The sequence below is a fragment of the Orycteropus afer genome, unplaced genomic scaffold (genome assembly GCF_000298275.1).
Source record: "Orycteropus afer afer isolate SDZICR_OR568_19922 unplaced genomic scaffold, OryAfe1.0 scaffold00116, whole genome shotgun sequence".
In the NCBI taxonomy this organism is placed as follows: domain Eukaryota; kingdom Metazoa; phylum Chordata; class Mammalia; order Tubulidentata; family Orycteropodidae; genus Orycteropus; species Orycteropus afer.
Genome location: NW_006921703.1, coordinates 9,171,821 through 9,182,724, shown reverse-complemented (window position 1 = coordinate 9,182,724; position 10,904 = coordinate 9,171,821). Strand labels below are relative to the sequence as shown.

The following is a 10,904-nucleotide window of genomic DNA, read 5'->3' as shown; positions in this document are numbered from 1 at the left end:
TTTGGTGTAACTTCTTAATATTTCTTAAAATTGCAAAATTTTATTATAATTATTTTGTTGTTGTTAGGTGCCACCGAGTTGGCCCCAACTCATAGCAACCCTATGTACAACAGAACGAAACACTGCACCATCTTCACAATCCTTGCTATCCTTGGGCCCATCATCGCAGCCACTGTGCCAAGCCATCTCAGTGAGGTTCTTCCCCTTTTGTACTGACCATCTACTTTACCAAGCATGTTATATGTTTCCAGGGACCTGCCCCCTCTGACATGACCAAATTTCACGAGGGGGAGTCCAGCCATTGTAGTTTCTAAGGAGTATTCGGCTGTACTTTTTCTTCTTCTTCTTCTTCTTTTTTTTTTTTTTTGAGTTTTATTGTGGTGAAAACATACACAACAAAAAATATGGAACACTTCATGAATTTGGGTGTCATCCTTGCACAAAGGCCATGCTAACCGTCTCTATATCAGCCCAATTTTAGTATATGTGCTGTTTAAAGGAGTACTTTGGCTAAACTTCTTCCAAGACAGATTTGTCTGTTCTTCTGGCAGTCCATGGTATTTTAGATATTCATCACAAACACCACAATTTAATTTAGTATAAGATGACATTTTCTCGAATTGTTTAATTTCAGAAACTGTTCTTGAATTCATTGCATCAAATTCCTCGTTATTATTCTAAAAGCCAATTGAATTAATAGCTGAAATTGTCCTTCTGTTCTGTTTTGAAAGGCAACACCTCTGCTATTCTAGATTTTCCTGCCTCTCAAAAATATTCTTCTATGATCCCTTTGCTAACTGCCTCTCATTTTTCTTTAGGGTGCACTTTTCCTAAAGTTGCAAAAACCAAACCAGACTCACTGCCGTCAAGTTGGTCTTGACTCTTAGCGACCCTTCCTTGGGTTTCCAAGGCAGTATCACTACAGAAGTAGATTGCCCAATCTTCCTTGCGAGGAGTGGCTGGTGGGTCCTTTGTATTTCCATTTCTCTGTCTATGGTCTTTGCTTTGGCGTTCTTACATTCTTAAGCTTAAGAACTTCCTACGTGCAGATGCCTTTACAGTCTGCCTCTGCAACTTTGATCTTTTCCTCAACTCCCCTTGTGCACTTCTGGTGATCTTCTGCACATGGATCACTTGATAATTTCACGGTCAACTCCAACCAACACAAGTGTAAAATGAAATTCCTCTCAATCAAGATGGAAAAGATGGTAGAGATCCTTGCATTCACCATCCCCCCTTTTCAAATAGAGGAACTGAGGTTATAGAAGTAACCACATAAATTGACAAGGTGGACAAGTTGATCGGTGGAGAATGAAGATTACAATCATGTTGTCTGACTGCCAGTCTATGCAGTGAACTTCATAATATAACAACCATCTCATTCATGTACTAATTTTCTATTTCCTCTCTTAATGATTGTTTTAAAAAGTCTCTTAAGTCATCCAAATAAGAAATGATGGGGCTCTTTTTTATTTTTATTTTTTCCAGTATTTGATCACTCATTATGTTCCATTTCTTTGATTTTTCCTTGCAATAACTTCTGTACCGACCCTTTTATCTTTTAAACATTGAAAAATCAAAACCATTCATACCCATATTTTAAAAAGTCAAGCTGTTTTTCAAGGCTTATAATGATAATAATAAAGTAGATTGCTTCCTCATTTAGCTTGTTATGTGCCATCGAGTCAGCCCTGACTCATAGCGACCCCTCCTTGGGTTTCCGAGGCAGCATCACTACTGAAGTAGGATTGCCCAACCTTCCTTCCGAGGAGTGGCTGGTGGGTTTGAACCGCCAGCCGTCTGGTTAGCAGGCAAGTGTCTTAGCCACTATGCTACCAGAGCTCCTCATTTAGCTACAATCTCTTAATTTTATTCCCAAGAGGTAGACACTTTTGAATCGTTTACCTGGCTCTTTTGAGATTCACTTGCATGTCTCTAAAAAGCAGGAGTCTATTATTTTATTTCAATACCAGAAAGATGTTTACTTGTGTTCTATTGACCATGCAAAAGCATTTGATTGTGTGGATCATAACAAATTGTGGCTAACATTGAGAAGAATGGGGATTCCAGAATACTTCATTGTATTCATGAGGAACCTGTACATAGACCAGGAGGCTGTCAGTTCAGACAGAAAAAAGGAACACTGCATGGTTTAAAATCAGAAAAGGAGTGTGTCAGGGTTGTATCCTTTCACCATACTTATTCAATCTGTATACTGGGCAAATAGTCTGAGAAGCTGGACTGTATGAAGAAGAACATGGCATCAGGATTGGAGGAAGAATCATTAACAATCTGCAATACACTGGTGATACAACTTTGCTTGCTGAAAATGAGGATGGCTTGAAGTACTTACTGATGAAGATTGAAGAATACAGGCTGCTGTATGGATTACATCGCAATATAAAGAAAACAAAAATCCTCACAACTGGACCTATAAGCAGCATTATGATAAATGGAGAAAAAAATTGAAGTTGTCAAAGGCTTCACATTGCTTGGTTCTACAATTGACGCCAATGGAAGCAGCCAGCAGTCAGGACATCAGACGACATATAGCACTGGGCAAATGAGCAGCAAAGGAATTCTTTCAAGTGCTGAAGAGCAAAGATATCTCCTTGTGGACTAACATGTGTCTGACACAAGCCATGGTATTTTCAGTTACCTACATGCATGTGAAAGCTGGAAGGAAGACTGAAGAAGAGTTGATGCTTTTGAGATGTGGAGTTGGCGAAGAATGCTAAAAGTACTGTGGACTGCTGAAAGAACTAGCAGGTCTGTCTCAGAGGAAGTGCAGCCAGAATGCTCCTTGGAGGCGAGAATGCCCAGACTTCGTCCCACATGCTTCGGTCATGTTGTCAGAAGGGGACCATTCCCTGGAGAAGGATGTCATGCTTTGTAAGGTGGAGGGTCTACGAAAAAGGGGGAGGCCCTCAACGAGGTGGACTGACACGGTGGTGGTAGCAATGGGCTCAAGTGTAGCAAGAATCGTGGAGGTGGCTCAGGACTAGAAGGTGTTTTGTTCTGCTAAGCATAGGGTCGCTATGAGTTGGAAACGACTAGATGGCACTTAACAACAACAACAACAACATTATTTCATAATTTTTTAGTTTTTAGGTAATAATTGTTTGCTTCCACTCTGAGAAAATAGGCTTTTTTTCCCTAAACCTTAACCTCATTCCCTTGCTATAACTTCCCAATCATTTTAATGTAGTTATTTTATAGTTGGATAGACATTTACATTATTATTTACATTTACATTATTATTACATTTACATTATTATTCTTATGTAAACATTATTTACAGCTGTTCCTCATAAGTGTGCTATGATTTCATATTCTTTACTATGCAACTTTTGCTTTAGTGCATTAAGTTTTCTATGTACCTATCACCATTTTATATACAAAGTCTTGGAGAGACGAGTTACTGCCTTAAACATTAAAAATGTCAGATGATTTATCAATTTCATTTTACTTACAGAGACTTCCTTCCTGGAATCATTCTGTACAACTATAATCTAGACAGATCATCCTCCAGAACTGCTCAACAGCTTTTTCCTTCATTATCATTCTGGAAGTTTTCCTGTGCCTTTCTGTTCTTTTTAGTCCTGTCTCTTGTAGTTTCCTGCTTTATTCATTTTACTGAAGTTAATCCTCTTGTAGCTTCTTGAAAAGATGTATATAGGAGGTTTATTTATTTATTTTTTATTTAGACTTGTCCATATGAAAAAGTTTTCATTCTATCATATTTAATTAATAGTTGGTCTGAATATAGAATTCTATGGTGAAAATCATTCTTTACAGAATATCAAAGGGATTATTCCATATCCTTTCAGCTTCCAATATCACCGTTGAGAAGTTGGATATAATTCTGATGGGCTATATTTCTCTTTATCTCACTTCCTTGAAATTTTACAGTGGGAGCTCTGGTAGCATAGTGCCTAAGGCATCTGACTGCTAAGCAGAAAGCTGGCGGTTCAAACCCACCAGCCCCTCCTCAAAAGGAAGATGGGGCAATCTATTTCCATAGTGATACTGCCTCAGAAACCCAAGGAGGTGTCGCTATGAGTCAGGTCTGACTCGACGGCACATAACAACAACAACAACAACAACATGCTCAGGTGCTTGGAGCCTTTGTGTTACTTTCTGTAGGCTGCCAGCAATCCTTAGTGGGGTACTTAAGGTTATGTGTTAACTTGGTCGGGCATGGTTTTGAGTGTCTGGGCAGCTGGATGTAGTAATTCTCCATGGTGAGATTGGTCATCAGCTTCATGGTGGAATCTACTGTGAGCACCTGAATAGCTGCCTTAGGGATGTAGTCTGTTCCCAGTATATGAGGAGAAGCTTTACAAATGTTCTGTAGCTTTTTGGCACATTTGAATCCTGCATGTAGCCAAGTCTTTATTGAGTGGCCTGTCATGTGTCCTGCTGGTCTTGGAACTGTTTCTGGACTTGAAATAGTGTCCTGCCATGTTGTATGGTAATACCAGGACTGTGCCATTTTATTTGTTGACCTTGGGCTTCTTAGCCTCAGCAGCCAGCAGCTGCCTGAGTGAAGAGACACCTCTAGTTCTAGTGTGCCAGGAGTGAGAGGCAGAGCTGAAGACCAAGGTTGAGGGGTTTTCACCCAGCCTCTAAAGCTTGGCACTTGAAACTTGGACTTCTATCCTCCAAAACTGTGAGAAAATAAACTCTTGTTTGCTAAACCCATCCCATTTGTGGTATTTTCTGTTAGAGTAGCAAGAAGTAAACAAAACACTTGGCATTACTTAGTTTACAATGATGCTCACATGTGTGTCTTCCCCTGTAAGTGTGTGTGTGTGTGTGTGTTTATTTTCTATGCTGATAACTTCAAAATGAGAAAGCTTAGGATCCACCCCACACTGGTATGACCTCAATGGATTAATTGATTACATTTATTTATTTATGTTATAGAAGGTAATCAATCTGCTCTGCTCAAGGCCAATTGATTTAATTGCATGTAACTACTCCATGACTTGATGTGAGGCTGGAAGCTATGCCACTAGTATGTCAAATACCAGCAGGGTCACCCATGGTGGACAGGTTTAAGAGTAGCTTCCAGACTAAGATTTAGAAGAAGGAAGGGGCCATCCACTTCTCAAAGTATTGGCCAGTGAAAACCTTATGCATAGCAGTGAAACAATGTCTCATATATTACTGGAAAATTTTATGAATAGTCCTGAAACATTTCTGATATAGTGCAGAAGATGAGTCCCTCTGGTTGAAACATGGAATATATGAAGTATGAATCTAGGAAAAATTGGAAGTAGTCAAAAATGAAATGGAATGCATAAAGGTCGATATCCTAGGCATTAGTCAGCTGAAATGGAGTGGTTTTGACCATTTTGAACCAGACATCCATTTGAGTTACTATGCTGGGAATGTTGAATTGAAGAGGAATTTATTGTATGGTGAAAGGATACAACCCTGATGCATTCCCTTCCTGATTTTAAACCATGCAGCATCACCTTGTTCTGTTGGGATGACAGCCTCCTGGTCTATGAACAGGTTCCTATGAGTGCAATTGAGTGTTCCAGAAGTCCCATTTTCCTCAGTGTTATCCACAACTTTGACTTTGAGAAGTCAAAGTCAATTATTATAATGAAATGTGCAAAGACCTGGAGTTAGAAAATGAAAAGGGAATAACACACTTAGCATTTCTCAAGCTGAAAGAACTGAAGAAAAAGTGATCCATGCTTTTGCATAGTCAATAAAACATAAGTAAACATCTTTCTGGTATTCTTTGCCTTCAGCCAAGATCTGTCTGACATCAGCAATGAGATCCCTCATTCCAAGTCCTCTTCTGAATCCAGCTTGCATTTCTGGAAGTTTTCTGTCAACATACTGCTACAACAATTTTTGAATTATCTTCAGCAAGATTTCACTCACACATGATATTAATGATATTGTTCAATAATTTCCACATTCTGTGGGATCACCTTTCTTTGAAATGGGTACAGATATGGATCTCTTCCCATCAGTTGGCCAGGTAGCTGTCTTCCAAATTTCTTGGCATAGCAGAGCAAGCTTGAGAACCTATCTGTCCTGGAAGTGCAGTTGACATGCTCCTTGAAAGCGATAATGGCCAGACTTTGTCTCACCTACTTTGGTAGTGTTGTCAGAAGAGACAACAGAGGAAAGAATATCATGGAGAAGGATATATGCTTGGTCAAGTGGAGGGACAGTGAAAAAGGGGAACACCCTCAATGATATGGATTGACACAATGGCAACAATAATGGCTCAGGTATAGCAAAGATTGTGAGGCTGTCACAGAACCTGGCAGTATTTTGTTCTGTTGTACATAGAGTCTCTATGCACCGGAGTCAACTTGACAGCACCTAACAACAACAACAACAGCTCCATCATAGCAAAAGACTAGTGTTTGGTTACATTACTGGGAACCATAAACCAGCCAAATTGATCCACACAATTTACCATCACACAACCTCTGTATTTCACTGAGTGGCTTGGCTTTTCTTAACCTTGTTCTTCGATAGTCAATAGTGGAGACCTGTTGTTGTTGTTGTTGTTTGCCGTCGAGTCGGCCCCGACTCATAGCGACCACTCCTTGGGTTTCCGAGGCAGTATCACTACGGGAGTAGGATTGCTTAACCTTCCTTCCGAGGAGTGGTTGGTGGGTTTGAACCGCCAGCCTTCTGGTGAGCAAAGTGCCTTAGTCACTATGCTACCAGACCTCCTAGTGGAGACCTGTTGTTGTTGTTGTTAAGTGCCGTCGAGTCATTTCCGACTCATAGCGATCCCATGCACAGCAGAATGAAACACTGCCCGATCCCGCTCCAACCCCACAATCCCTGCTATACTTGAGCCCATCATCACAGCCACCATGTCAATCCATCTCGTTGAAGGCTTCCCCCTCTTTTGTGACCCTCCACCCTACTAAGCATGACATCCTTCTCCAGGGAATGGTCCCTTTTTACAACATGACCAAAATAGGTGAGACAAAGTCTGGCCATTCTTGCTTCCAAGGAGCATTCTGGCTGTACTTCCTCCAGGACAGATCTGTTAGTTCTTTTAGCAGTCCATGGTACTTTCAGCATTCTCCACCAGCACCACAACTCAAAAGCATCAACTCTTCTTCGATCTTCCTTATTCATTGTCCAGCTCTCACATGCATACGAGGCAATTGGATATATCATGGCTTGTGTCAGGTGCACCTTAGTCCTCAAGGAGATATCCTTGCTCCTCAGTACTTGATACAGTTCCTTTGCAGTTGACTTTCCCAATGCTACACGTTGTCTAATGTCCTGACTGCTGCTTCCGTTGGCATCGATTGTAGAACCAAGCAACGTGAATTCTTTGACAACCTCAATCTTCTCTCCACTTATTGTGATGCTGCTCATTGGTCCAGTTGTGAGGATTTATGTTTTCTTTATATTGAGACGTAATCCATACTGCAGACTGTATTCTTCAACCTTCATCAGTAGGCGCCTCAAGTCATCCTCACTTTTAGCAAGCAAAGTTGTATCGTCTGCATATGTCAGGTTGTTCATGATTCTTCCTCCAATCCTGATACCACGTTTTTCTTCTTTTAGTCCAGCTTCTCGAATTATTTGCTCAGCATATAGATTGAATAAGTGTGGAGAAAGGATACAACCCTGACACACTCCCTTCTTGATTTTAAACCATGTAGTGTCCCCTTGTTCTGTTCAAACGACAGCCTCCTGGTCAAGGTACAGATTCCTCACGAGTACAATCAAGTGCTCGGGAATTCCCATTCTTCTCAAAGTTATCCATAATTTGTCATGATCCACACAATCAAATGCTTTTGCATAGTCAATAAAACACAAGTAAACATCTTTCTGGTATTCTTTGCCTTGAGCCAAGATCCATCTGACAACAGCTATGATATCCCTTGTTCCATGTCCTCTTCTGAATCCAGCTGGTGGAGACCTAGATATAGGCAATTTTAGGGCTTATTGACCAGTGGATTTCCTGTGGAGTAACTAGAGAAGGATAAATTGTTTTTATTGAGGGCATTACCTCTCCCCACTGTAAAATATTTTTTCTTGAGCCAGTGAGTTGCCAGAGAGAAGAACCCATCAGCCTTCTAGTTGTGAGGGAGATTCATTTGGTAATGTTGTGGAAAGTGAGGAAACTATGATATAGGTCTATTTTTCAGTGTGCAGAAATTCATAGAATTTCCTGTTATCAGCAGCATGGTCTACCACCCTTGAATTTGTGTCTCTAGGGTATAAACCTAAATCTTCTAATGGGTGGGGCTAATTTTAGGATCTGACTTATTCTCATATAGAATTTTAGGGAATGTAAAGTTCTAAACATTTTCTATGGAGAATTTCAACAATCTTCATATTGTTTGCCTGTCCTACACTGCAGCCTTCAGTGTGTCTTTCTAGGATTCCAAACTATGAATTGACTTGTCTTTTGACTTCTCACTCTTTTATCTTACAAACACTGTCTTCCTTCTTTGTTTGGTTTCTGGCTTTATTTTGTGCTTTATACCTTCCTTTTCTTTTTTTAAATTTTTTCTTTTCTCCTCTCATTTTTGCTTTTTCCATTTCTGGTTTTACTTTTGTAACTTTAAACTCTTTAAAATTCTTTCTACTGCTTTGTGTATTTGTGAGTGTGTGTGTGACTAAAAGAATGAGTACATGATTCATCAAAATTCAGTGCCTCCTTTTTTTCATATATCCCAATTCCTTTGCCTTAGATCACACATTAATTTAATGTAGGGATAATGAAACTATCTCCTAACTAAATAGTTTCCTTCCTTCAACTCCTTCACTTCAACTAATACGTTGATTTCCACCAGACAAACAGACCTAAGATATCACCTTGGTTATAACATTCACCTCCTCAAAAAATTTTAGGTATTTCAAATGCCCAAACAAGTAAATTTCCAACCTTTCTAAAATCTAGCCAATATTTCAGGTTTATATTATATCATGCTTTAATCTGAATACTTTCCTCATGACTTCACTCTTTTTATTGGGAAAATATCTATCTTACCAACATTCTAGAAATGACCTATCCTTAATCTTCAGTTAGGCAGTCCCTGGGTTATGAACAAGTTCCATTCCTAAGTCTTTCTTTAAATTGAATTTGTACATAAGTCTAAAGAGTTGGTCTGATTTGTACCTAGTATCAATTAGCTGAATGTTTGTCTTAGTATACAGAGTACTTTTCTATGCATAAAAGAATTAAATAAATACTAGATATACTGAAACATCTTAACATAATAATATGGTAATAATAGTAATAATGCTTTCATGCATGTTGCAAAGCAGCATCATTCATTACTATGAACCATAGTATGTACCTCGCATATTTACTATAATAGATCTTGCAGAAGCTGGCTCATAACTATTCATTGTAGGTAAATTAGACACTTGTAACCCAGGGACTGTCTGTACTTAATTTTATTTATTCTCCTCAACTCCTCCAAGATGTCTTCCTTGATCCTATCAGTAGGAAAAAATCCTTGTGCTAGCTTCATATCTATTTCATTACAGCATCTGCAATTCTTAGTTTTTATATTTTTATCTTACTCTTATATATCCTAAGTAGCATGCAAGATAATATTTCAACATATTTAATGTTACAAATGCTGTTTCAATAAATATTGAGTACTTACTGTGTGTCAGGTCCTGTACTGAAAGGTCTTCAAGTCTTTTTTGAGTAGAGACAAATATATGTAGGTAGTAGTTTTCAGAAAGAATGAAAACAAAGAGTGGGATCCCAGTGGTCAGCTGGCATTTGAAAAGGGGCATCCAGTTTCTGACAGAAAGAATGAAGGCAAACCTGATCTCAAAACTTCTAGGAAATGAACATAAGACAATGATCCCAGTTCTATGACCTGTATCCACATATGGATCAAAAGTAAGGAAAATTCTCCTTGTTACTTAAGGAATGAGTCCAAACTGATAGCTATACTGATCAGATATAGAAATCACTTGCATTGCTTGATAGAGTCTTCTGTGCATCCCCTTATCTCAAGAAGTATTGATTCTCAAGTTTAAAGAGTGGTTGAGGCTGCATGCTAAATGTCTAGTATTAGTATTTGCAGAAAGAAGCAGTTATAAGGTAATAACACACTTGGATCTGTGAAAGGCTAGCTTTCTCCAAACTTCTTAAGAAGCTTTTGATTCCAGCATGTGGATGTCACTCTCATCCCAGGAAGAGTTCTCTGTTTTTCTCTTAATTGATTTTCAAGGGTAGATTCCACACAGTTAAATGGGTTTCTTTAATATTTGTTATTATTTTATATGATAAAGAAGATATTCCCTCTATCTAGCTACAATAATCTTGCTTCATTTACTCTTTATCTCTACCCACCCACGTATACACCCTTGAAATCTGGGAATTGTCCTTTTACTTCCACATTCAATCCACCATCAAATGCTACCACAGCCAGCACCAAAATGCATCACGAAGCTACACATTTCTCTCTATCAACTGTTTATAATTTAAACCATGTAAACCATCATTATCTTTCACCTGGGTTATTGTGATAGGTTTCTCACTGATCTCTGGTTTCCTCTCAGGTCCCATTTAAACCATTCTCTTCATATCAGTGGTAGTAATAGTGCGAGAGTCTATTTCAGATGCTGGAAAATCATCAGTGCAAAAAAGTGTGAACACCTGGAAAAAGAGAAGTCAACAAATCTATAAACACTTGCCCTCATGTTCTAGTGATCATATATTTGTCTGGACACTTATTGATATTAAAAGCTTCAGAGATTATGAGAGTTTATTTCAGCACTTAGTGTCTCAGAGAAATAAGTTAGTAACATTTTACTATGAGAATACAGATGAGAACTTGAAGTACCATCATGCTTTTAAAAATGATAATCATTTCACATACTAAACATTCAAATATACTATTCATTAAACACTTTATATATATATA

At 38.7% G+C, this 10,904-nt stretch overlaps 1 non-coding gene across 1 annotated transcript; it reads right to left on the bottom strand.

Moving 5' to 3' along the window:
* Positions 1-398: 398 nt before the first annotated feature.
* On the bottom strand, positions 399-505 carry LOC122150300. Its single transcript, XR_006163597.1, has one exon. It is a non-coding gene; the product is annotated as a U6 spliceosomal RNA (small nuclear RNA).
* Between the last annotated feature and the right edge of the window lie 10,399 nt (positions 506-10,904).